Here is a 26,331-nt window from a genome sequence, read left to right on the forward strand (position 1 = left end):
GTGAAATTGCTTTCTTAATTTCATTTGGATTGTTTATTGCTGGTTTATTGGAAATGGAATTAATTTTTACATGTTGATGTCATATCTTAACACCTTGCTTTACTTGTTTGTTAGTTCTAATAGTTTAGGTGAATTTCTTAGGATTTTTTAATATATAAAATAGTATCATCTGAAAATGGAGATTTTAACATTTCTTTTCTAACTTGAATGTTTTTTTTTTCTTTTTCTTGCATAATTGCCCTTGGCCAGATGTCCATTTCAATGTTAAATATAAATGGTCAGCATGGACATCTTTGTCTTGTTCCTGATGTTAAAGGAAAAGATTTCAGTTTTTCACTGTCACGTGCATGATATTAGTTATGGATTTTTTTTTTTTTTTTTTTTTTTTTTGAGACAGAGTCTCACTCTGTCCCCCAGGTTGGAGTACAGTGGCGCTATCTCGGCTCACTGCAAGCTCTGCCTCCCGGGTTCATGCCATTCTCCTGCCTCAACCTCACGAGTAGCTGGAGCTACAGGCGCCCGCCTAATTTTTTGTATTTTTAGTAGAGACGGGGTTTCACCGTGTTAGCCAGGATGGTTTCTATCTCCTGACCTTGTGATCCACCTGCCTCAGCCTCCCCAAGTGCTGGGATTACAGGCGTGAGCCACCGCGTCCCGCCTAGTTATGGATTTTTTTAATGTCCATAATAACCTTTACCAGGTTGAAATAGTTTCCTACTATTGCTAATTCGTTCAGGTTTCCTATGTGGTCTAGCAGATTAATAATTTTGTGAATGTTATATGGACACTTAAAAAAGAAAGATACCTGCTATTTTTTCAGATAATAGATTCCTATATAAATCAATGAAATATACCTTATTTATTACATTTTAGGTCTTCACTATCCTTATTTTATTTGCTTTGGCAGAGAAAAAATTTTAAAATCTCTTCGTATGAGTATATTTTTGTCTGTTTCTCCTTTTTTTTTTTTTTTTAATTATACTTTAAGTTCTGGGATATATGTGCAGAACGTGCAGGTTTGTTATGTTGTGCCATGGTGGTTTGCTGCAGGTTTGCTGCAGGTTTGCTGCACCCATCAACCTGTCATCTACATTAGATATTTCTCCTAATGCTATCCCTCCCCTAGCCCCCCACCCCCCGACAGGCTCTGTTGTGTGATGTTCTCCTCCCCTGGTGTCCATGTGTTCTCATTGTTCAACTCCCACTTATGAGTGAGAACGTGCGGTGTTTGGTTTTCTGTTCCTGTGTTAGTTGGCTGAGAATGATGGTTTCCACCTTCATCCATGTCTCTGCAAAGGACATGAACTCATCCTTTTTTAATGGCTGCATAGTATTCCATGGTGTATATGTGCCACATTTCCTTTATCCAGTCTTGTTTCTCCTTTTATGACTTCAAGCTTTTGTTTATGAATTTTGATGTGTATTATTTTGTGTATAGCTCTTTAGGTAATCATTGTGGATTGAAGTCTCTATCATTATAGTGTCTTTTTTTGCCTTATTTCCTGAATTTGACATTGTCTTTTATTAGAATATGACCAATGTTTTTCTTTACATTTTCATAAATGACTTTGCTCATTTTAAATTACCTTTTCTGAATCACTTTTTAAAATATATCCCTGTTGTGTATGGTATATGGTTACATTTTCTTTGTGATTTAGTTTTAGCTTTTTTCTTGTCAATAGGTAAGCTTATCCCATTGATATTAATTGCTTAATGTAGTCTTAATTTTACAACCAAATCTTGTGGTATTCATAGTTTCTTTAATTGATTCCTTAAAACATATTTTAATAAAATGATCTGTGATATTTTTCTTTTTGATAATTGTTTAGGTTTATGTTCTAAATTCTCTCATTTATCTTTATTATTATAACTTTCTATAATACACTGAATTCTCATATTTTTAAAGACAGTATCTATCAGGCATTTTCCCCAATCCTTATTTCTCTAATTTTCTTTTTTGATATATATATAAATATAAATAACTGGAATAATCAAAAAAGATATATTTTATATATATAACTGGTTTATATATGTATAAAACCAGAAGAATCATAATCATAATATATATTAGCATCTACTGTAAATATATTTATACTTTTAATATTATTTATACATTATAATACTTGATAATGTATATTTTATATTTATAGTTCCGACAATTTGTTTAGTTTTAGGCTTGTGGCACCTGAGTTGCATGATGATTGCTAGAAACTTTGTAGTAGTTTTAAAATTCATTTATCTACTTAACTTAGGTTGTTTTTCCTCTAGTAGCTTTTCCAAAAGGAGCTCATTATAATTTATATTCTTTGGGTTTTTGAAAGTTCAAAATGTTTTCCTCTTGTCTCTACATTTGAATTATTCAAATTCTTCCTGTAAGATTTTTCAAGCATAGTGTCATTATATTCCATTCTTCAAAATTGCCATGGACAAACCTGAGATCAGCTTGGTATGTTTTATTATTTTAAGTCATATTTTTGCTTGAACGCTCAGAAGTTTCCTTATTTTTGAAATATAATAGCATTATTAAGATGTGTTTTTGTTGGTTGTCTTATAATATATTCATTTTCTCTGACAGAATGGACCATTTAAATCTGTTGATCCAAGTATTTTCTTTTTGAAAGTTTTCTTGAAATATATCTCAATTTTCTTTCTCGTGTTTTGTTCTTTTCTTCAGAAACACTGATCATATGTATAAATGTTCTCCCTAGTCTATTTTTTATTAGTGTAATTTTCCCTAAATTTACATAAGTACTTTTGTTTCATATAACACTGCTTTTTGTGAGCTTATCTTTACTATGTTTTTATAAGACTATGATACTTTTTTTGTGTAGTGCTTATAATATGGTCTTTATTACTTTAATGTTTTTATATTTTCTTTCCATCTTTTCTTAGCCCTGACTTCTCATACTTTACTTTCTTCTGTCATTTCACCATATCATCCCTAAGAGAGATCTCATATCTTAAATCTGTATTTTTGGGTTCCTTGATTTTGTTTTTTTAATGCCCTTAAAAAAACAGTCATGGAGTCATGGAGGTAAATTTTGTCAGGATTTTCTTCTGTCTGTTGACAACCTTTTTTGTTGTTGTCGTTTTGGAGCCATCTAGGCTCACTGCAACTTCCGGCTCCCGTGTTCAAGTGATTATCCTGCCCCGGCCTCCTGAGTAAGCTGGGATTACAGGTGCGTACAACCATGTCCAGCTAATTTTTGTATTTTTAGTAGAGACCGGGTTTCACCATGTGGCCAGGCTAGTCTCGAACTCCTGAGATATGGTGATCTGCCCGCCTTGACCTCCCAAAGTGCTGGGACTATAGGCGTGAGCCACCACACCCGCCAACATTTTTAAATGAGTCTTCTACATGTGCATCCTTCTGTGAGAAGAGAAAAGCAATTTTTCCCCACTTTTCTTTGTTTTTGTCTTAAATAATCTTTAGTTCTTTTTGAATATTGCTTACTTTTGAATGAAATGAGTTATTAAGTTCTCAGACTGCATGTGTAGGAAGTTTATGGGAAAGGGACCAAGCTGTGTTGCAGACTAGTGGGAGTTTCTGTATTTCACTGTAAAGTTATTTGTATATGAAGGTCTGCCTCTGTCTCTGTGTGTCTGTCTGCCTGTCTCTCTTTCTCTCTTGTGTGTGTGTGTGAGAGATGGTTGTTTAAGTCTTTATATGTTTCTATTGTATCAGCCTTTGGACCTTTTCTTTTACTGTAATTCATTAACAGACTGCTTCTTGTGAAAGTGGCATATCTGGCTGTTTCTTTGTTTATTTCCCACTACTCATCGTGGCCTGGGCATCTCATTTCTATTTTTTTAAAAATGTGATTATTGTTTTTTGCTTCTTGCAGTACACCATCTGTTTTGGTGATTGTGCTCTCCTGACATGCTTAAGATCTGTTGCTGTAGGCTTCTTTCCTCAGGTTAATCCCACACAATTCATCATACATAGTAGTTTGGGATCAGAGATGTTTCTTAGTTTTTCCCAAACAGGACTTTGCTTCTGTTATTGTGCTTCATCTAGCTGTGGGAGTGTTATCTGAAAGAAGAGATCAACTTAACACCAGAAGTCTCTTAGTTATGTTGATCTTACTGTCAAGGTGCAAAATAGCGGGAGAAATTATTAAGTGGAAGGAAATGTTAAAAGTAATTACATTAATAAAAGGGTAATAAAAAGAAGAAAAGACTGTTAGTGTTGTCATCTTTGATGTCTCCAGGACATCATATATTGGTCTATTTTGAAACTTTCAGGGAAGTTTAGAAAAATGAATATAAGATACAACATTGCAATACTTGGCCTTAATTTATGTCTTTGTTAATTTTTATCTTTATCATCCTGAACAAGTGACCTAACTAGTCTAAACTTCAGTTTCTTTATCTGTAAAATTTGGACAGTGATGGCTTTTTAAATAGTCACCTGTCATCTAGCAGGCATTCAATAAATATCTACTGTATTTGAATATAATATGGTAGATATTTATTTCAAGTGCCTTTAAAAATTCTTTTTTTAACTAGGAGATTTTAAAAATTAAAGACATTAAAAAGTCTGAGTCTATGGTATATGAACACCATATGATCATATTATAAGAGGATTATGCCTGGGTAAATCTTTGATTTTGATAACATACTGTATCTCTAATAGTTTTCCATCTCTGTAACATTTGACTGTTTTTAAAACATCAAACTCCAGACTTTCAATGTATTTTGTAATATAGTCTAATATAACAGTACTATTACCAATTACATTTGTTTTTGAATTTTTGAGTCCAAGATATAAAATGCTTTTTTGTTTTGAGATGGAGTCTCCCTCTGTTGCCCAGGCTGAAGTGCAGTGGCAACATCTTGGCTCACTGCAAGCTCCGCCTCCCAGCTTCACGCCATTCTCCTGCCTCAGCCTCCCGAGTAGCTGGGTCTACAGGTGCCAGCCACCACACCCGGCTAATTTTTTGTATTTTTAGTAGAGACAGGGTTTCACCGTGTTAGCCAGGATGGTCTTGATCTCCTGAACTCGTGATCTGCCCCCCTCGGCCTCCCAAAGTGCTGATATTACAGGTGTGAGCCACCACGCCCAGCCCTGATAATACTTTTTTTTTTTTTAACTGAGTAGACAATTCTTTTTTTTTTTAAGGGAATTACATTTCTCTCTCTATATATATATGTGTGTGTGTGTGTGTGTGTGTATATGTATATATTACATTTCTCTCTCTCTCTGTATATATGTGTGTATATATACACACACACACACACGTGTGTGTGTATATGTGTGTGTGTGTATATATGTGTGTGTGTGTGTATATATGTGTGTATATATATATATATACACACACACCCACCCACCCCGATAGCGGCTAATATTAACACATAGGGCTGCATAGTTTGCATATATTCTCATTTGACTTCATTTAGTTATAAAAATCTAGGCCATGAGGTAAAGGATGTTTGACAAAAACACAGTGATTCAAACATATGGATCAGTCAAAAATCTGGATTTGAATTCTTTAGGATTTATATTCTAGAAACCTAAATTAACCAAATCCAAGTTTTCTAACTAAGATGGAAAGCCATAATAGAAAAATACCAATTTTTATGTATATCAAATGATCTAATGTTACTTCATGATAACACTATAGAATTGAATAGTTTCTGAAAGACTCAAAAAAGATTAAAAGAATTTACGTAACATGTAAAAGCTTATATTTGACACCAGGAAAGTCACTTCACTTTCCTGAGCTTCCATTTTCTCAAGTGTTTAAACAAAATAGTTATTCTTAACTGATCAGTTTAGATCATTGCTACATGCATTTATTAGCCTACTATGGGCCAGATAACGGGCTTAAAATGTTATATAATTTGAAATCAAATGAGTTTGATGTATGAAAATGTTTTGTAAGTTGTAAAAAGTCTATATAAGTCTTAATGATTATTAGTCTTACTGAGATATTAGTTAACAAAGCAAACACTTTATTGTTCCCTGTCCTGGGTAAAATCCCACATATTTTATAGCAGTTGTGTTTTTCAAAATGTCTGTGAGAGTACTGTGTTTTATACTGTTCTTATTCAGTACACAAGACCTTCTACCTGCTAAATTTTCTATCTGTTTGCTAGTACTGTAGTTCTAAGCACTGAGTAACATGTTCCCAAGTCTATCTTCCAGGACATCACTGACAAGAATGAGGCTGGGTAAATGACATGAAGAAAACAGTTATCTAAAGTTATTTTGACAGTGGACATTCACAGGCATGTCCAAGTCCTTTTAGAATGCACCAACCAGTTTCTCCTTTCTTCAGGTACAATCTTGACTATATGAAAGACAGAGATATTTTTGTCTACATTTGCTAATTTTATTTTGATATATAAAGATAACAATTTAGAACTTTTTTGTGATGAAAACTAGGAGTTTCCAAATAAAAAGTTTTGGTAAGGGCTATGTGTACTTTCTTCATCACAATTTTCTCCATTTTAAATGATGCTGTGTGTGTGTGTGTGTGTGTGTATGTGTGTATGTGTGTGTGTTATGTATAATTACATCCATGTCTTAAATAGTTGGGTTTGAATCAGTTCCAACACGGATTCAACCTCTTATAAGCCATCGTATATCTATAAAACATGGATATTTGCAAGTTTTCAAGTTTGCTGTGAAGATTAGGACTTGTGTATGTAAAATGCCTAGCACTTTATCTAAAATAAAGTAGGTGCAGAAAAGCGTTAATTCCCCTTTCTCAAACACTGAGGCAGTAAGTAGAACACACATTTGGAAACAGAAGAATAGGGTTCAAGTGTGGACTCTGCTTCTGTGAGCTTCATGGCCTGTGAAGAGTCATTGAATCTCATGGTGTTTTTTTGTCCCATTGTGAAATTGTAATATCATTCTCTGCGAAGCCTTGGATGCTGTCAAATGGAAAAAATGAGACAATGCCCTTAGTAAAAGTGTATTTTGCTATAAGATGTAGTGGATTCTTAGTATTAATTATTAAATAATAATTAGTATTAATTAGGGAGTATGGTAAAATAGAGCGCTGGATTTCTTGTCAGAAAGCCTGGCTTCACTTTCTCTCGCTATGTGACACATTACCCAATCTCTTGGGACTTTTGTTTTGTTCAGTATAAAACAGAATAAAAAATACTTACCTCTATTTTCATTTTTTTAAAGAACTTCCATATCTTTTCCATAGTGGCTGCAGCAATTGACATTCCCACCAACAATGTACTAGAGTCTCTTTTTCTCCACCCTGTCATCATTTGTTATCTTTGTCTTTTGGTAATAGTCATCCTAACAGGTGTGAGGTGGCATCTCATTGTGGACACAGCAATTCCACTACTGGGATATATGTAAAGGAAATGAAATCAGCACCCTGTAGAGATATCTGCACTTTCATGTTAATTGCAGCATTATTCATAATAGCCAAGATATGGAAACAACCTAATTCAGATGAATAAATACATTGTAGTATATGTCTATATTCAATGAAATATCATTCAGCTTTGAAAAGGAAAGAAATACTGCCATCTACTACAACCTGGATGAACCTGTAGGACATAATGCTAAGTGAAATAAGCCAGACATAGAAAGAAAAATATCACATGATCTCACTATATGTGGAATCTAAAAAAAGTTAAGTTCATAGAAACAGAGAATAAAATGGTGACTAGAAGAGGCAGGTGAAGGGAGAGCAAATGGGGAGATGTAGGTCAAAGGGATGATAGTTAATAATATTGTATTCAAGATTTTGCTTACAGAGTAGATTTGAGATGCTCTTGCAACAAAAACGGTGACTATGTGAGATGATGGACATGTTAATTTCCTCGACTGCAATGATGATTTCACAATGTATAAGTATATCAGAACTTTTATGTTGTATACCTTAAATATATACAATAAAAATATAGAAAAAAACTTCCCTTGTAGAATTGTTCTGAAAATTAAATCAGATAACATGTAAGAAAGCACTTAGAAAGAGTTTAGCACATAGTAGGTTTTCAATAAATGTTGGTTGATTTTAGTTGAATACAGGGGGGTTTAGGTCTCCTAATAGAATTTGAAAAGTTGCATGTAAACTGGCGGTATTTACAAATCTTTCTTGTTCCTCCTAGTTTCCATATAATTTGCCATGTGAAAATACTTCCATATGCTAGAAGTTGGTCTTCATATTTTTTTCTGTAGAGGTTAAAAACATCAATAGGAAAACACAGCATAGTGTCTAGCTTGCATGTAAATACAGGGTACACCATGTGTAAATGTCTTAACGCCATCTCCTTGGAGACACCTGTAAACAATTTCCCAGGCTCAATACTTTATTGCTGAGACTAAGTAATTCTGCAAACAAACATTTGGATTAATATGAATTCAGTTTTGATTTACATATTTTCAGTACCTAGGTTATGACAATATGTTAATGTAGCTTTAAAAATTATGCATTTTTATTGAGTTTCAATATATTCTCAATATCAGTTCTTTGGCAGCCCTCAAGTTCACAAGGCCAGAAAGGAGCTTCCAACTTATTTTTTACTTTACAGCTTTCAGACCTGAATAATAGCTCTTGGAGGTAAACTATATAGAAATAACTGGGAGTTTCTACTGTACTCTGAATCCAGACATTATAAGCATGTATCAAAATATAGATCAGTGGTTTTCCACTATATAGTTCTTATTAATGCAAAGATCCTGCTACATAGTCTGGAGTAGAGCCCAAGAATCCTCATTTTAATAAATACCCTAAGAGATTTGGATGAGCGTGTTGTGCAGGATGTCTTTTGAGAGCACTAATCTACATCCATGCCTCCAACATGACAGTACTATTAGTAAAAAGGTAAAGCACAGGAGGAATTTTCGACATGAGAAATACCCAGTGAATCTATACTGACACTTCCTGAGTTCAGCAATATTACACGTTTCTGTGGTTTTCTCTGGGTCTCTGCATCAAGTTCATAGTAGCACTGGTTTTCTGAGGGCCCTCCACAGTCTTGGAGCAGAACCAGGCCACTTAGCATGAAAAGGGATACCGAGATTTAATAACCAGATGACTGAAAAAGCTATTTGATCTCCAAATCTGATGTTAATGTGATAGACGCGATAAATTAGTTTACTTAACACCTACTTCTAATACCTTTGTTTTATACTCTCCTGTACTATATGGGCTGGAAAGCTAAAAATCCACATTCTGAGATTCTTGTCCAGCAATGATTTTACAGGTTACCTAGATTATGCTAAGCAGATAAAATTGTGAGAGACTTGGAGAGCAGAGTTAATAGCCATGTGAGATCAGATGCTGTGGTAGAAATTCTACTTACTTTCTGTTCCTGTGAGTCATGGTTGTTAAGCAGCAGGTGACAGCAGCAGTTGGGTATCAGTCATAGAAGTTCAGTGATGTGGTTGGACGTTTCTCCTGGCCATTTTGATCCAAGTTGAGTAACATTCAGTATTATTGCATTGGATGCATCTTAATTTCTGTGATTATCTACTATCCTCTAATATAGATCCTTCTACTTACACCAGATATGATGGCTTCTGTTGTCTGCAACTAAGCTGCCTCGAGCTTAGTTAGGCTTAAAGAGTTTGTTGAGTTCAAGGCTGAAATATTTCTTCCACCTATGTACACAGCTTATTTCCTCCACTTATGTGGAGAAATATTTTCTCCACCTATGTACTCACCTTCTTCCTCCTTCCTTTCTGCAATCAGAAACTGCCACATTATTCTAGAGTCCACAGTCTACCTCCTTTCATGGGTGACAGGATCCCAGCCCAGGCATGGTGATCTCTTAATTTGCTTATATGAACTTGGATACAAAAGACTGCTGACTTTCCTAAGCATTCATTCTTCAGTCTTTAGTTTTCTAGACATTTATATATATATATATACACACACACACACACACATTCTATATATGTATATATAATATATATTCTATATGTGTATAATATATGTTCTTATATAATATGTATTCTGTATATATAATATATATTCTGTATATATAATATATATTCTGTATATATAATATATATTCTGTATATATAATATACTATATATATTCTATCTATAGAATATACTATATATGTATATATAATACATATTCATATATATTCTATATATACACATATCATATACATATATATTCTATATATGTATATACGTGTATATATATACATATATACGTATATACAATACGTATATACGTATATATGTGTGTGTGTGTATGTATGTATGTGTATATATATATATAGTGTTGTCTTCCATCATCTTCCCCAATTCATCTCTGAGAAATGAACCCTATAAAATAGGGATAATTTTAAAATTATGGCTATGCAATGGGGTCAGAAATAATATAGAACAGTAATCATCATAACAACAACAATAATATTGATGACATGTGCTATTATACACTAATAGCTACAATATCTTGAGCAATTACTCTTTCCTAAGCAACGTGCTAGGGTTTTGCATAAAGTATCTCATCTAATAATTGATGACACCTGAGATTGTCCTATGGCTCCTAATCCAGTTTCATTTTTGTTGTGTATTTTTGTTGCTGCCACAAACCTCGAATAACGGAGAGGTTATTCTCTATCATCTATAAATGGCATTCTCTAATTTCTATATTTTTATAGTTAGTGTGTAAATATGCTTTAGAGAGTTTTTTTTTTTTTTTTTAAGTGAGCAACAGTGTTACGTGAATATAAAATAATGTCCCTTAAGTGTCTATACACCTTGGGAATCAACTTCAGTTGCATTTGTTGGTTGGCATTCATCAATGTGGCCTACAAAGAGAATTGTCATGCTATGGTCCAGGCTGGATTGATGATTTTATTGCACAGTGTCTGGAACTTAGTAGATGTTCAACATGAATAAGTTATCTTGGTTCTTCTGGGTGTGGTCCTAAGGGACATGAGGTTGGCTGCAGGTTGCAATAAAAAATATTGTGTGTCCCCAGTTGTGTTTGCCTCAAGCATCTCTGCTATGGGATGTCACTTCCTTCTATGAGACATTTATTTCTGTTTGCCAGAACTTTTCACTCTCTCTGTCTGTTACTGCTCAAAGGTCACCTGAAATGCAGAGCTTTTATTAGCTTCAGTGAAAGGATATGGTTTTCCCTGAATGCTCTCTGCCAAGTGCCTTTCTCATTTTCTTATTAGCAAGGAATGGATTCTCTCTTCGCTTACCTAGCCCTGCGGCTCTTCCTTTCTCTCTCTCTTCACACTTATTAATCCCCCTCCTGTCTTTTGCCCAAAGGAAAATAATGAAAGGGCCTATTTGCCTGCAGGTTTCTTTTTTTTTTAATTTGCTGAGGGGACCAACTTACAGATGAGAATATAAACTCAAAAAGGGTTTTCCCCATTGTTGAGATGACCACCGTCCTTCTTTCAGCATAGTACTAGTAAATTATCCCAAGATATGTGTGAAGGGTTATGCTTAACTACTTCCTTTCCTCTGTCATATGGATGGCACAGGGAAGGAACGATTATGATCACACAAATTAAGTGGAGGCAATGGAACAAGACTTATATTTGGCTTCTACTCCAAGAGCCAGATATTTCAGATGAAAAGAGATGGCCTTTTGGCTGACATGAAGCTCTCAGGATAAGAATTGTTTAACTTCTGGTTGGCTCCTCACTGATGGCCCAAGAGCAAGAGAAGTATATTTTTTTCTGAGAATTTGAAAACTTCCCAAGCTATAAATGACACTCATTTGCATTTCTTTTCAGAAGAGGAGGTGGACCATGGGCGAAGCCTCTGTTGATGAGGATTAAACTCACAAAACAGGATGAGTTAACGTAATTCTTAGAGTTGTGCCAACACTACCAGCTACTAATATGGAGTATCATTGGCACTAGCTTGCCAGTGGGCTTAGGAACCTTCTGGTCTGCATTCAGCTGACATTGGTTAATTACCTGCATAGCCATTCATGCTGTCAGGATTACTTTACAGCATTTTTAACAAAAAAAAAAGAAGAGGAATGCAAAGAGAAAAGAAATGAAATTCTGATTTTGAAAAAAAAAATTCTTCTGCATTCTTCTAAGCAATGGATGTTATGCTTAGAATCATACCTAGTGCTATAGACTGTGCCCCACCCCTGCCTCCCCCGATTCATATGTTGAAATCCTAACCTTTAACATGATGGTATTAGGAGGTGAGATCTTCGTTAGGTGATTAGATCATGAGGGAGGAGCCCTCATGAAGGGGATTAGTGCTTTTATAAAAAAAAAGACCCTCCCACTCCCCTTCTGCCAAGTGAGAATCCACAAATACTGCTCTCTATAAGGAGGACCCTTAAAAGACACAAAATCTGCTATTGTCTTGATCTTGAACTTCCCAGCTTCCAGATGTGAGAAATAAATTTCTGCTGTTTCTGAGCCACAGTCTATGGCACTTTGTTATAGCAGCCTAAACAGACTAATATATCTGAGTTACAGCAAATCACTTATATCAATGGTTTCTCTGAGCATGTCTGCCAAAAAAGGAAATGTCAAAATCTGTAAAATTGGGAGTGAAAACATAATATCCAAAGAGAAAATCAGGGTTTCAAATTATGAGATAATGAGCTGAAAATCAAAGTAAGATACAACACAGCTGGACATCAACTCCCTCAATTCAACAAATAAGTCAATTACCAAATTTTTTAATGTTGCAGGCAAGAATTATTACTCTTGTGAAAAATATGAAGGAGCTGCCCATAAAACTGTTATGAATCAGTTGTCTAAAGTGGCAGTAGACTATATAAAATTTCCTTGGAGTTGAAAGTCATGTCTTCTTTGAGTTATCACTGATACTGAGCATAGTTTATGATGTCAGGAATGAATACTTATTCGTGAAATGAGGAATGTTATTGCTAAAACTGCGGTGTGATCTTAGAGGTATAGTACAAGAACTCTGAACCAGTGAGAGAAACATTGGCAAAAAAGAGACAAGATAAATGTGATGAGGATGCAGAACTATGTAGAAACAACATTCTAGAAGAAACAAAGAAGTAGAGGCTTGTGTTTCTTGGCAAAGTAAAAATTTAGTAGGGGGAAGCTCCATGACAGTTGCACTTAGTTTTTTGAAGAGATTAAGACCATTTATTTTATTTCTAGAGAATAAATTATTTTCATCAGAGGCAAATTTTACTTAGATACAAGGAAGAATTTTAAAATATGTATGGCAGAAGCTGTCAGTTGTCCTCCAATATCCATTTTATCTTTTTTTTTTTTCATTGTAGTAGAATCTTTGATTTTTTTGACAGGCCTAGACTAAAGACTTCCTCTTATTCATGTGTGACTGGAATGTAACTGAGTTCTGGTCAACTGCAAATGAGCAGTCATGATGCGTGCAACTTGCAGTTGGACTCTCAAAAGGAAGAGTGTACCTACCTTTCTACTTCTTCCTTTCTCCTTTTTGCCAGTGAGAATGTAGACTCGTTATGATTAGAGCTGAGAAAGCCACCTTGAACCATGAGATGCAGGCTGCATTTTGAAAACAGTGGAGCAAAAGACGGATATAACTAGGGTCTCTAATGTTTGTAGAGCTGCCATATCAAACTTGGACCTCCTACTCAGAAAAACAAACCACTGTATAATTAAAACCGCTATTATTTTGGGTCTTCCTGTGACAGCAGAAGCAGTAACACTTTATTTGTCCATTCTTTCCAAAAAGTAGTTTGGAAGGTAGAGACCTATTAGCAGGAGTTCAAACAGAACTACTATGGAGGAAAGTATCTAATTCAATAGGTGATCAGACATGATACCCTGTATAATTCCTGTCATCTTGGATATGGGGCTTTTGGAGGACACTGGTAAAGCTTATGTCAGTCCAACACATGTTAGAAGATACTTCTTTTCTGATTTAAATGGCAATAAAAGACAGAAAACCATGTTATGTGAAGATTAGATAAAGGGGACATTTAACTCTGAGAAAGATAAGTGTTAGCAGGTTGGTGTGGGTTGGCATGTGGGAGCTATCTCCACTTAGCTGGTAGGGTGTAGGTTCAAGAAGCAAATTCTTCTTTTGGTCTCTGGAGGACAGTATTTAGATAAGTGAATGAAAACATCAGGATTACTGTTGGAACCATGACTGCCTAAGCAGGCTTCTTTTCATCTAGCATGAATATCAACCAAGACTTGGACTTTTTACATTAAATATCATTTTGTTGGTTTGAATTCAATTTAATGTGGTCCTTTAGACTCCTTGTAATGATATATGATCTGGCAAAAGTTTTACCAGAACCCATGTATGACCTATTCTTTCTACTTATTAAAGCTAAGAATTAATGAAATGCCATTTTTTGAGGGAAAGGCCAAAGATTGCTATGAATTAGTCTTAAATGCATAATCTTCATCTCTCCTGTTGATGGATCTGATATAGAGTTCTATGTGTAATATCTCCATGGGTTTAGTAGATGTCACATCCTGGAAAATCTGAGAGTAATCCTTATTCCAATCATATCTTAGTCATATATCTTTCAAGCCTGACATATAAAGACTTATAGTAATGAACTTTGTCAACCAAATGAAAAAAATCTAACATTAACACAGTGATTGGAATAAGGAACTGGCAGATCCTCATGTTCCTCTTTGCAGCCATATTTCTGGTCTTAATGTGGAGCTCAAACTGTGGGAAAGTCTTCCTCTTGAGTGCCCTATTGTTACTGTTACTTTGTGATGTGAATCCATGTGATGGAGTTTCTTGTCCCTCCTCTAGCTCTGTAAGCCATGCAGTCTGTTGGCATGACTCCAATTTCCATAGACCTACATTTTATTAGGTGCAACCTTCCAGAATAGTTCAAGGAGAGGTAAAACTGTATGTCTCTTTTGCTCTCACCATCAGCTTTGCCTACCCTTTCTAAACCTATGTCTGTATCTCTTAAGGATCGCTTCTGGTTTCCTTTACAAGTTTATTCTTCTTTTACAAGCCAACGTTTTGTTCAACTATTCATTCACCCAGCAAACATTTACTGAGCACCATTTCCAATACACATATTCTGCCATGCACTTGGAATACAGATATGAATATGACCCATTTATTCATTCAACAAATGCTTATTATGCTAGGCGGCATAATAGTATACAATAATATACAATAGTAAGCAATAGTATACAATAGTATACAGTAGTAAGCAAGATAGATTCTCAAAGACCTTTAAGCTAGTGGGGAAGTTTTAACCCAAGGGAGGAATACCAACTCATCAGCAAATAGTTGTTAGCATTTATGGAAACGTTACTTAGTCCCAGTTACTGTTATAAGTACTTTACATGCATTGTTTCATGTAATCATCACATGAACTAACCAGGCAGGTAGCTTCCTTGTCCTCAGTTTACAAAGGAAGGAACTGAGGATCACAAAGATGAGTAATATGCCCAAGGTGACACAGCCGTTACATGGTGGAGCTGATTGTATTGACTGTAGACCCTGCATTATTACCTGCTAGTGGATATGGGAATAGACTGCCCATGTAGGGAAGAGTATTTTATCACTAAGATTGTTTAGAATTGCAGGTACATGAAGCTTTTAGTCTGTTTTTATTTTTTTTTACATTCTTCATAAACAATGCATCCTTTATTGTCTGCACCCAGGGCAGACCATGCCTACCACTCCTCTTGGTCCTTCACCTGCTCCTGACCATATATGCTGCTGCTTCCTGAGATCGCTGTAACACATGGGGGAGAAATGTCAACTATGGGAGCCTGAATGAAATTAATTAACTCAGAGGGTTAGAAGAAGCTGGAGGAGTTAAGCTAAACCTCAAATGGTTAGTAGAAGTTTTCTAAGCAATGTGGGTGAGAGGTCAGGGGTTCAGGAAAGGGCACTCCAGGCAGAAGGAATGGCTTCAGCAAAGGCTTGGAGACAAAAACAATACGTGCAGAAACTGACAAATAGTTTGGTGTTACCGGATCCAAAAGTCAGAGACAAAAGTTGCCTGTGGGAAGTAAGCAGGGGCCAGATTGCAGACAGGCATGCATGGAAGGTTAAGGAGCTTCAACTTCATCTGAGTGCAGTAGGATCACTGAGAGGATCTAAACAGGAGTGATCCAATCAGATTGGAGTTTTAGCAAACTACATTGGAGGATGGATTTGAGGGAGGCAAGACACAGATGTTTTCTTCTCCAGCTTCTGTTTCTGAATCCCATACCTCTCCAAATATCTTCCTGTATCATCATCAGGGAACAGCTAAGATGGGAAAGTCAGAAACTATTTGGATAGCAGACTGGGGATCCTCTTCACAAATGCAACAGCACTGGCCAAGGAGCTTTTGCTTAGAGCAGATGACCCGGGACAGTCATGGTTAATCTGAGGAAGGCTGCACATCTGAATAAAAGCATCTCTGTGAGCTAACTGTGTCAGCTTCTCACTCCAGCCGATAACAAATTACTCCAACTCTGGCAGAGAGGTGCACTTGCTGGCTATTTCATGTGGTAACACTGGATTTACAACATGAAACACTAGTGTTAGCTAAGGGTATAGCTAGCAATTTCAAATTGTAACACACAGCAGTCAATCTATTGCTCCCCATCCCCACCGTCCCCCAAAGTAGGCTCGCCATTAAACACAGTGTGAGATCCTGCCCAGTGGGGATGCTTCTACCCACAGCCAGCTGCATACCCTCCACCATCTCCCCCTTCCTCTCTCTCTGTCTCTCTCTGCTTCTATGTCTCTCTCTTACAGACACAAGAGAAATAATACAAATTGGCATTTGAATGGCACTTTTGAGTTACTTTTTGTTGAGCCTCTTGCTTTTTCACCTCTTCAGAGTACACAGGAGGGGAGGAAGGAAGACAAGGAGAGAGAAAGGAAGGAAGGGAGGGAGGCAGTAAAGGAAAACACATTTTCTGTACCCAAAAGGACAATTTATGAGGACTAGTGAGGGAGAAACTGAGAAGTCAGCCAACTTCACATCAAAAAGCACTTATAGAACTCCTATGCTAGGCTCAAAGATGATTAAGGCAGGCTTTCTAACCTCAAGTTGCCCTAGTGTGGGTGTGGAGACACATGCAGCATGCAAAGTGACAAAGGCATTTGATTAGTACAGAAGCAGCCCCAAGGAGGGACTAGAAGAGAAAGAGGATCTTAAAGAGGGGGTAACTTGGCTGGGAAGTTTTCAGCACATACACAAGGGAGGAGAAAACATTCTAATCAGAGATGGCATCATGAGCAGAGATACAGAGGTAGGAGACAGCTTTGCATAATACCAGAATCGGAAGTCATCCAGTGGCAGAGCAGAAATTGTGAGATGTAGAAAGGGAACAGTATGAGATGAGACCCAAGAGTTGGTCACATGGCAGAGTAGAAGGGCCTGGGAACATGGTGCCAGAACAGAATCCATGGGCTTTTTCCTAATGAAAAGAGGGAGCTAGTGAGGGTTTTTAGTGGGGAAGAGATATCATCAGATCCATGTCACTAAAATATTCTTTCTATGGCAGCGTGGGGGATAGGTTGTAGAATGGAAGGAGCAGATAGGGAGATATAAGAGAGTGTCTATGGAAAACGTGATGACCCTGAATTTCAGTGTTGTTAGTGGAGATAGATAAAAGGGTTGAGTTTAAGGAACAGGTAGTTGATGACTATAACGGGTAATTATATTTACACCTGTCAGTTCTCCACTTGCTATGGTCTAAATGTTTGTGTCTCTTCAAAATCCATGTGTTGAAACCAAATCCACAATGCAATGATCTTAAGAGGTGGGGACTTTAGGAAATGATTAGACTATGAGGGCAGAGCTCTCGTGCATGGAATTAGTTCCATTATTAAAGGAAAAAAAAAAGGCCCAAGGAAGCTCATTTGCCCCTTCCAGCATCTGAGGACACAGCTAGAAGGTACCATCTATGAAGCAGAGAGTGACCCTTCATCAGACACTGAAGCTTCTTGATCTTAGACTTGCCAGCCCCCAGAACTGTAATACATTTCTGTTGTTTATTAGTTACCCATTCCAAGATATTTTGTGATAGTAGCCTGAAAAAATTAAGGCTGTAAAACTATGTTTTACAAATTATAAATATTATACCAGTTCTATGTTTTTCTGTCTTCCTTTTATTTTTCATATAAGGTAGCAGCTGTAGCATTGTGGTTAATTCTGCCAACTCTGAGATCACACAATCTCAATGCAGACCTCACCTCCACTGCATACTGGCTGTGGGTCCTTTGCATAAGAAATGTAACTTCTTATTACCTTGTTTATAAAATGAAGGTGGATATAATGATGTTACTCATTTCACTGGATGGTCTGTGCATAAAGAGAAGCAAAATTGTGATGTGATTTTAATTTTAGTTGCTGGAGACAGATTGCTTGGGTTTGTATTTCTGTCTTACCATCTTCTACCTGTGTGACTTTGAGCAAGTCACTTAACATTTACCACAGGTTTTAGAAAGGCAATCATTTCTTAAGCAAATGACTAAATGTCCTATTTTTATGATATTTTTCAACTGTCATCTTTGAGTAGCTGTAGTTTCAGGTTCTGAGTCAAGAGAATCCATTATTAAAATTATAATTGCTTTCATTTGCATATCACTTTGCAGTTTAGTAATTTCCTCATTGTCACTGGCCAATCCTTTTGAGATTTTCTGTGGAGTCACCAATGGAATAGTGGTAACTAAAGTATTTCAGCAGCTAGAACTGACAAATTGATGGTCAATGTTTATCTTGTACCTCCTTCCTATAAGCACATGTTACAGAGACAGCTATTATGCAGTAGGAATTACTTGGAAAGAAGAGTTCAGTGACCTGGGTTTAAATCTTAATCCTGTCATTTATCAGTGAGGTGGCTTGGTAAATTGCTTAAAATCTTTTGACCCTGTAGAGTTTCATGTATAAGCATCATTATTGAAAATGCATATGCAGATGGATCAACTGGAGCTCTGGAGGTCAGGGAAAATCCAGAAAAAAGAAAGAGAAGGAAAGATTTTCTGGAAAAGAATAATAGTTCTGTAATATCTGATTAATTTTTCAAGTTACTCTCTGTACATGCAACTCAGGGACTAGGAATTCCCTGATGTTGGCCACTTCTGTATCCTTAATTTTTAAAAATCTAATAAGGGCTCAGAAAGTCTTCTCCAAGGTAGTATCCAATAACACTTCCTCCTTTCTCCCTTTCAGGATGCAAAGGAATCTAGTGAAAGCATGTTAATTTTGGAGTCACTAAATCTGAGTTCAAGTTCCAGCTCTGCTCCATTCTAATTATGTGATCTTGAGTAAGTTAAGTAACCTCAGAGGTTCCAGCTTCTTCATGTGTCATAAAGTCATTGAAAGCCTTCATAAAAAAATGAATGTGGACCTCCCGACACAGATCTTGGCATATAGCAAAGGCTCAATGTCCCTTTTGTTCTGTATTTCTTTTCTTCTTTCCTTCCATCAATTGGTCTTTCCTTCCTCTCACCCTCCTTTCTGCTGGCTCCCCTGACCCTCTGCTCCTTTGACTAAGTGGATTCAGTTCTGGAGACAGAATGGCTTATGGTTCATTTCAGGACACAGATATTTTGAGCTGTTTGTTTTCCAGCTTACAGTCATGTTTTCCAATTCAGGTTACGTTTCCTGCTGGAAAACCGGGCCCTCACAAGAGCTTTTGGCAGTCACAGACTGATTTGGTTGAGAACTATCCCTTCCTTGGCAGGCAGTTGAGGAGAGCCACTCTGTGTGTGCGAGTGGTAATTCACACTCCTTCTCCGAGGTTGGACTGCTCCCCAAAGCCACTACCCACACAGCTCCATCTCCCTTGAGATAGAGACACCCTTTTCCAGCTTAATGGTTATATGCTTCCTTGGAAGTAGAATGCAGAAGCACTGAAATAGATAAAGCTTAGCTTTGCTCATCTTCTTTGTCAGAAGCTGGGTATGAACTATTGGGCTTTAAAGACCCTGGAAAGGAGATGGTGGGGAGAAAAGCCTCAGCCATTACTGTAATTCTGTGGAAATTGATCCTCATTTACTGGGACATCCCGTGGTTCCTAGGCCTTGCCTCTTATTAGTCTCTGCTGGCTTTGATACTTGATACTGGATTTATCTGAAACTTGGGTGGTCATACTTGGTACTGCCTACACTTTATGTCCTTCCTAGTCTTGTTTCCCAGTGCTAATTACCGTCCCTTGCCTTCCAGTCCAGAAGAGCTTGCTAGTGTTTTATCTTAGCCTTTTTTTTTTTTTTTTTTTTTAGTTTTCCCTTTAATGTTTCTATCTTGAGCCTAATTTAACATGTCTGAAAACAAACACAGTAACTGTATCCCAGCTTTTCCTGTCCTCCTCAGTTCAGAGAACACCATCATTAGCTCAGGAGTACAAGCTGGAGACCCGGGGATTATTTTAGATTCTTCCATGTTCCTTTCTGTCCTCAGTCATCTAGAACTGGCCAGTTCCTAAATATCTCTTGAATTTTTTTCTTCTTAATCTCAATTTCCCAATTCCACTACTCAGGTATAGACTTTATTATTTCTCATTTTTATTATTGCAAAATCCTTCTGTGACTTTTAATCTTATATATCAACTTGGCTGGCCAAGGGATACCCAGATAGCTGGTAAAACATTATTTCTGGGTGTGTCTGTAAGGTTATTTTCAGAAGAAATTAGCATTTGAATCAGTTAGCTAAGTAAAGAAGATCTGACCTCACTGACATGGGCAGGTATCATCTAATTTGTTGAGGACCTAAATAGAACAGGAAGGTGGCAGAAGGGCTAATTTTTTCTCTCTTTTTCTGCCTCTCTCTTGGCTTGAGCTAATACATCCATCTTCTCTTAACCTTGGACATTGGAGCTTCTCGTTCTTAGACCTTTAACCTTGAACTGAAACTTATACCATTGGCTCTTCTGGTTCTCAGGACTTTGGACTTGGTCTAAGTTTCACCACTAGCTTTCTTGGTTTTCCAGCTTGCAGATGGCATATCATGGGATTCCTTGGCCTCCGTATTTATGTGAGCCAATTCCCATAGTACATCTCCTCCTGTATATCTTTATATAGCCTGTTGGTTCTGTTTCTCTGGAGAACCCTAATTCATTTTCCTCTGTCTTTTTTTGCATAGTTTCTGATCCAGTGTATTTGAAACCCAAATCTGATTGTGTATCTTTATTACCTAAAATCTCTGTCACTTCCACAATCATTAACCATGACATTAAGTTGAAATGCAGGAAATAAGTTCATTGTCTACTTCTTCCTATCTTGCACTTTGGCTTCAATATTCTGAATTCCAGAAAACCCTGGGAAATGTTATGACTCCTGTACCATTGATCTTGTAATTTCTTCTACCTACAAAGTCCTCTGCCACATACTCTGCCTTTTTCATTCATTTGTTCAAGAAATTACCAGTTCCAAAACCTAGTGAAAGAAATCCTTCTGTTTAAAACAGAGTTCGAAAACACTAAACTCAGTATTCCCTAAAGTACTTTCTAGGTTGAAAATCCATGATTCTGTGAAATCTTGCATTTCATATTCAGAGTCACCTTCTTTCTCTCATCCTTTTTTTTTGTTGTTGTTTTTGGATGTCAGAAAAATATCTGCCTTAGAAACTGTGCTGTGGGCTGACAATGCCCTTTAATAGAAGTTAGAAATTGAAGATCAAATGCACAAAACTATCACCAGCACTGTTTATAGAAATGAGACTCAGAGCAGAAATGGTGAGGAAAAAAATGCCCAATTTCTGGTAGAAAGAAAATGTAAGGCCTGAGATCTCATGGGACTTGACATTTCCATCTATCATGGCCAGCAAGCATGGAAGGGAAATGGCTTGGTTGAATGTAAATCCTCTGGATCTAGTTAACCGTTTGGAAATAATGAATAACAATCACCTTCTCCATTAAGATCCAATTCTTGTCACCAACCATAATAAATACATATCATATTGTCTGTGCATCACTGTTTCAAGATTCTTCAGTAACAATCCCCTGGGATATACATGCATGTACAAGCTCATGTGCACAACACACACACACACACACACACACACACACACGAACTTATATACCTCTTTATCTTCTAAAATACAAACTAAGGTTGACTGATAATTAGATAGAGAAGCTGTATTGCTGTCTTTCCCAGAGAAAGAGTTTAGACATCTGGGTCCTGCAAATTTCTTTGCCTTCTTGTTTCATTGTCTATGCTCCTCATGCTTTGCCATGCTCCCACATTTACCAGGCTGGCTCCTGCAGCTCCTTCTCCCAATACCAGCTCCACAGTCTCCCTTGTTCTGATATACAGTCTGGCTTCCCACCTTGTTGTCCTGGCACACTCACTTGGACTTACTCACCCTTTGATTCAGTTTGCTTCCAAATGTTCTAAGAAACCCATCTCTCCAATTTCCATTTCAAGTCCCCTGTCTGGGGAATCTACCTCAGCAATGGCTGCTGGCCTTGTCATAGCCCAGCTGGGCCAGATATTAAGCTACTGTCTTCTGGCTTCCAACCCACTATTCTGCACTCAAGATTTGTGATGCTGGGACCGGGAGCCTGTAACTTCATTTCTGCTTTGCCACCTGGCTCTATGATAGGTTCTGTTAATAAGGAACACCAGAGGGAAACTGCAAGCCAGGAGAAGGAAGAATGGACTTTCTCCTTCCTGTCTGCTTCTCGTGTGCTTTTGATGAATCACCCCAGGCTCCCTTCTTTACCCAAGCAGCAGCAGTTTGCTTCTGCTACAGTAGAGGAATTGATTTTTCTTCAATGCTCAACTAATCAGCCTCATAGCACCTTCCTTAAAGGCACAAGCACAGCCCAGGAGAGGGCACCCCCAGTCTCAGAGATCTGAGGGTCTGTGGGACCTATTCCATTCTTTGGATCTTCCTTCATTCATGGGACCCTCATTCACATTTCTAAATTTTAATAACTTCAGCCTTTTTTCTTTGTTCCCCCGGATAGTAGCTCTTCCAATACTATCTCTGTGATACCTTAGTATATCTTTTTGCCTTTTTAGATATCTAGTTAACAATTCTTTATACCCAGATAACAAATTTTGTGTTAAATTCTGTTAAAATAACTGGTGTAATTTCTTCCAGTGAGACACCAGCCATGGAGGTGATTTGCAGAAGGATTCTCTTAAAACTCCAAACTTATCCACACATTTGCTGACTTTGTTGATATCAATCCTTCCCTCAAATGCTTTAGGGGAGTTGTGAACACTAATGCTGGAATCTCAAGTATTGGGCTGGGTCACTTGCCTATCCATTTGGGTAACTAAGGGAGTAACAACATTGTCCAATCTGTTTTGTACCCCACTGGGTCATGGCAGTGCCACCCTGAGTTCAGGCATGAATGTTGGTAGATACTGGGCTTGGCACAGGAACCTTGTAAGAAATGCTCACCAGGCACTGTGGTCAGCAGGGTGGATACTGGGTGTCTCGTAATCAAGAGATGTTAGGTCTTCCTTTCTCTATATCAGCACTGATGGTACCTATCTTTGCAGGATGGGAGAGAGAGCTTGTGTTCACAGATATTTGGTTTTCTCCTGTTTTAGCACATGGCTGGTTTGTACTTTTACACCCACCTTGAAATTATCTGTGGTCATAGAATTTTGCTTTTGTCAGTGATATGTGAATGGAAATGATATGTAGCAATTCTGGGTGGAAGCTTTAATGTACAGTGTGAAAGTTGGTATGTTCATTTTTTTTTTCTTCCTCACCCCCCCTCCTCTCCTCCTCCTCCTTTCTCTTTCCTTCTCCTCCTTCCTCTTTCCTCCTCCTTCTTCCTCTTTTGTCCTCCTTCTTCCTCTTTCCTCCTTCTTCCTCCTCCTCCTTTCTCCTCCTCCTTCCTCCTCCTTCTTCCTCCTCTTTCTTCCTCCTCCTTCTTCCTCCTCTTTCTTCCTCCTCCTCCTCCCTCCTCCTCCTTCCTCCTCCTCCTCCCTCCTCCTTTTTCCTCCTCCTTCTTCCTCCTCCTTCTTCCTCCTCCTTCTTCCTCCTCCTCCTCCTGCTTCTTCTTCTTCCCCTTTCTTCTTCCTTTTCCTCTCCTTCTTCCTCTTCCTCTTCTCCTTCCTCTTCCCTTCTCCTTCCATCTTCTTCTTTCTTTTGACTGTTTAAAGGATCTGTTGATTTTGAGTCTCTGAGGATCTATGGTAAACTGATTTCTTATTTTGTCTTCTGACACTGCTCTAGACATGTAGCCAATTGAGAAATAGATCTTTATTATATTAAACCATGGAGAGCTGAAGGATACTGTTACCATACATGGTCCTAGCAGGAGAAAAATGCTTTAGAAATATAGGAAGCTGGAAGTGAAAAGTTCATCCTGGTGAGGGGTAATGGTAGTTGAGAGCCTGTTTTTCTGAATTCATACCTGGCTTTAACTCTTGACTTTGATACTATTTAACTGTGTGATATTAAACCAGCTCCTTAAGTTCTCTAAGCCTGTTTTCTCTTCAGCAAAATAGAAATATTATTACCTACCTGTAGGATTGTTAGGAAGATAGATAGATAGATAGATAGATACATACATACATACATACATACATACCTGGCCTCACATTTGACTCAGAACATTCATTCATTTGTTAATTTGAAATTCATGTACTATTCCCTCGTTTTATAACAGGCACAGGGCCAGCCACTACAGAGAGTGGCGAAAACATCAAATAAGACAGAATATAAATTCAACTACTACAAGCGACAAAGAGATGTTCTATATCCATCTCTATCCCATGTATATAACACAGAGCCTAACATAGAACAGATATCCAGGTCATCTACTGGAGAAAATATAAAGCAGTAAAATATTTAATAGAGATGATATAATAAAAAGACATGGGAGCCAGGGAGATGAAGACCTGTGGATCAAGCAACTTGGGTTTATAATAAACTCTTTCACCTAGAAACTAAGTGAACTCAGATAAGGAACTTAACTTTTGTTTCCTCATCTGTGACAAGGATGTGATAATTATATAAGTAGGGGATTATTTTAAAGAATTGGATATGCAAGCTGTTGTAAGTCATCAGCTGTTGACATTATTCATGGTAAGAGTTTAGATGTTGGTGTTGGAATTCTCCCTTCACATGGAAGAGCTAAGGGACAGCTTCAGTCTTGAGAGAACTCAGGTTCTCTTAGATCGTCTTCTATTTTGGTTTAAAACCACCAGCTGCTCCCTGTCCACTCAATCCTGTTCCCACCCCAGAGAGATGTGTGGTATTTTTCTCGGATAGTTCAGCCTTACTTATTCCATTTTAACATTTCCTGAATGTATCTTTTATGTTAGGATCATGCAGGGAATAGAAGTAAATATAGTACATCTCTTTGTAGTTTGTAGCTGACTGTATATACATTCCATCTTATTTGATTTTTTCTCCCCTCTCCATAGTGGCTGGTCCTGTGCCTGGTATAAAATAAGGGAATAGTACATGAATTTTGAATTAACAAATGAATGGATGTTCTGAGTTGAATATGAGGCCAAGTTTTTATCTATCTATCTATCTATCTATCTATCTATCTATCTATCTATCTATCTATCTATCTAATCTATCCATCCATCCTATCATGTCTCTATCTTATCTATCACCTGTCTAACCAATTTATCTAGCAATATTTTGGATTTGTAGAACTATAAGAATTACCTAGGATAGGTAGGAATAGAAAAAACTGGAATCAAAATCTTCTTGTAACAATACCTAGGCAGAGAATAAGAGAGGGTGTGGTAGCATGAACAAATTATTTACCTTATACAATTGTATTCTTGAACACATTATTTAATACCTTTGAATTTCAACTTAATTTGAACAATGTTTTATCTTTTTTTGATCTGTTAACATACCTTATAAGATTGTGAGGTAGAATAACCATGTATCCAAATACCCAGTATTGTGACAGACTCTTGTGGACTAAATGTTTGTGTCTCCCTGCAAATTCATATGTTGAAATTCTAACTCCCAAGGTGATGCTATTAGGAGGTAGAACCTTTGGGAGGTGATTAGGTCATAAAAGCATGGTGCTTATGAATGGGATTAGTGCCCTTATAAAAGAAAACCCAGAAAGACCTCCTTTCCTCCCACCATGTTAAATTACAGTGAAAAGATGGACTTCTATGAAGAGGGACTTCACCAGACACTGAATCTATTGATGCCTTGATCTTGGACTTCTCAGTCTCTAGAACTGTGAGAAATAAATTGCTATGGCTTATGAGCCACTCAGTTTATGGTAGTCTGTTACAGCAGCTCGAATGGACTCAGAGACAATGATACACTATATATCTTCAATAAATAGCATATTCTGTTTATTATCATAAGTTTTAGGATGGGGACAAATCATCATCATCCAAAAGGTTTCTTCATATTTGTGAATGAGATAATATTTGGGGGACAGAAAAAGAATGAAAGAACGGATATATGTTGACTGGCCTCTGTCCATAATTCCCTTCCTCTTATAGCTGGGATATGCCTTCAGATTCAGATTCATCCCTCACCTCTTTTTCATGTATATGG

General features: G+C 37.2%; 1 long non-coding RNA gene across 1 annotated transcript; it reads right to left on the minus strand.

Annotated features, from left to right (window-relative positions):
- Window positions 1-6,318: 6,318 nt before the first annotated feature.
- On the minus strand, window positions 6,319-25,779 carry LOC129047978 (uncharacterized). Its single transcript, XR_008509928.2, has 4 exons — window positions 25,665-25,779; window positions 9,283-9,377; window positions 7,123-7,312; window positions 6,319-6,882 (listed from the first exon to the last, which is right to left on the minus strand). It is a non-coding gene; the product is annotated as an uncharacterized LOC129047978 (long non-coding RNA).
- Between the last annotated feature and the right edge of the window lie 552 nt (window positions 25,780-26,331).

Source organism: Pongo abelii, chromosome 13 (assembly GCF_028885655.2).
Source record: "Pongo abelii isolate AG06213 chromosome 13, NHGRI_mPonAbe1-v2.0_pri, whole genome shotgun sequence".
NCBI lineage: Eukaryota > Metazoa > Chordata > Mammalia > Primates > Hominidae > Pongo > Pongo abelii.